Raw genomic sequence first — 2300 nt, 5'->3', positions numbered from 1 at the left:
GTGTTTACTGGAGAGCTGCTAGAAAACATGCTAACAAGGTATCAAGGCTGGGAGCAGAGCAACCAGTGTGTGTGTGTGTGTGTGTGTGTATAGGAGGACAGGTGGTAAACAGGAGCTGTGTAAACAGGAAGCACCCAGGCAGGTGTTTGGGGCGACACCGTCACCTTCCCTGCTCAGATTTACATCCTATAAATATTTGATCAATTAATAGTTTCTTCCATCTGGCGTGAGCGTTCTAGAGCTGCTGCGGGTGGAAGTGAGCGTTGCCGTGGTTTCTGGAGGTGTTGGAGCTCACACACACACACCCCCACACACACACACACAGCTCTCTATCTGTGTGTGTGTGTGTGTGTTGATTAGAGTAGGAGGTGAGGTCTGTGAGCCTGAAGCTGCTGCTGGCCCACAGCTGGAGGCTTCAGCTCGTCTCCGTCTTGCACACACTTTGATTTTGTTTAGAGAGAGGCTCTTTGTTTCTGTATCTTTACAGGCTCAGAGCCGAGTGTGTGAGTTAAACCCTTCGCCCCGGAGCCGCCAGCTCGCACGCTGATCCCTCAAATCTCTTTCCAGGGCCGCGTGCTGCATCTTTAAAATGAGCCGCAAACCGCCGCTGCCGCCGCCGCCGTGCGCTCAGAAAAGAAATGAGTCTGCTGATGAAAGCAAAGGAGTAATTAAAATGAGCTAATAGACGTTATTAGCTATTCATCAGCTGCGTCTGTGCTCTGTCTTTCCCCCAGAGGCAGCGGCCCGTCCTCCCCGACAGGAAGGCTTTCACACAGGTAGCGCCGCGTCTTCCCGCATACCAATTAGCTGCGCTCGGCTTTGCGCGGCTCATCCATGTGAATCGCTCGACAAAGAGTCGTCTTTTTCACGGCCGACTAATTCAGCACAATGCAGGCGAGGACGGGAGACAAGGAACGCCACAGGGAGAACATCAGTGTGTGTGTGGGAAAGGTTAGACAAGAGAGAGGGGGGGAGAGAAAGAGAGAGAGAGACACAGAGAGAGAGACGGAGAGAGACAGAGAGAGAGAGGGGAGACAGAGAGGGAGAGAGAAAAACACAGAGAGAGAGAGAGAGAGGGAGAGCGAGAGAGAGACAGAGAGAGAGAGACAGACAGAGAGAGAGAAACAGAGAGAGAGGGAGGGAGAGGGAGAGAGAGGGACATCATCAGGGGCCATTCATCAGCACTACCACTGTGTGTGTGTGTGTGTGTGTGTGTGTGTGTGTGTGTGTGTGTGTGTGTGTGTGTGTGTGTGTTTTCCACAACATGCTAATGAGTGTTTAGCTTGATGTAGGTCAGGACCCTTTCATCTTCATCACGTCTCTCTGTATGGCAGTAACCTCAGGATGTAACTGCAGCCGCAAGAGCGATTCCTCTCTAAGTTCACGCCACTGTGTCTCGCTCTTCATCAGCCTGACGCTACCTTCATGTTTATAGTCTGAAGTCAGGATTCTCTTCTGCAATACTAAATATAGAGAAGATGAAGATGAAGCTGGAGATGAAGGGCTGAATGCAGCTGGTTCCATCTCTGCAGGCTCATGAGATGTTTCCATAGATACAGATTCAGACTTTGTTAATCACATGTGAAGGCTCCAGAGGGGAACCGGAGCAGACTCAGCTCTTCATCGCTCCACAGGGACGCCAAACGTTTTACTGCATTTGATCTGTCTCAGTATGACGAAGCTGTCCGTCTCCTTGGGACGCTCCGTGTCCTTATGGGAACAGAGCAGTGTGTGTGTGTGTGTGTGTGTGTGTGTGTGTGTGTGTGTGTGTGTGTGTGTGTGTGTGTGTGTGTGTGTGTGTGTGTGTGTGTGTGTGTGTGTCTGCCTCCGTGTCCCCGTCTGAACCGGCCTGCCTGCAGGCGCACACGTGAAGCCTCCCGCTGCTCTCCACATGAGGAGCGTGGCCCCTTTGAGGACACGCGTGTGCGTGAATGAAGCCATGTTGAACAGCTTAGTGATGAAGATGATGAAGTAAGTGTATTCATGCTTCAGCTGGAGGAAAATCACAGACTGGAGGAGCCTTAATGCCACCTTTACTAACCTCATTCACCTCATTAACCTTTATGAAGACACACTCACATCACCAGTTCTTCTTCATTTCACAGAGTTGATGGATCAATCAGCTGAGCAGGTTTTGAGAGAGAGACGCTGTCATCACTTCCTCCATCATGGCAGCACAGATTAAAGAGCGGTCACAGAGCCGAGGCGTGTGTGAGGCCTGTGTGAGGACACGTCAGGACGGAGAGACGACGCTCCGGCTCCACAGGGCGGCGCTCAGGACCGGACTTTGCTCCTCAAAT

This window comes from Genypterus blacodes, unplaced genomic scaffold (assembly GCF_046128005.1).
Source record: "Genypterus blacodes isolate CSIRO-AG114 ecotype Tasmania unplaced genomic scaffold, CSIRO-AGI_Gbla_v1 ptg000086l_1, whole genome shotgun sequence".
NCBI lineage: Eukaryota > Metazoa > Chordata > Actinopteri > Ophidiiformes > Ophidiidae > Genypterus > Genypterus blacodes.
This window is presented reverse-complemented; position numbering follows the sequence as displayed.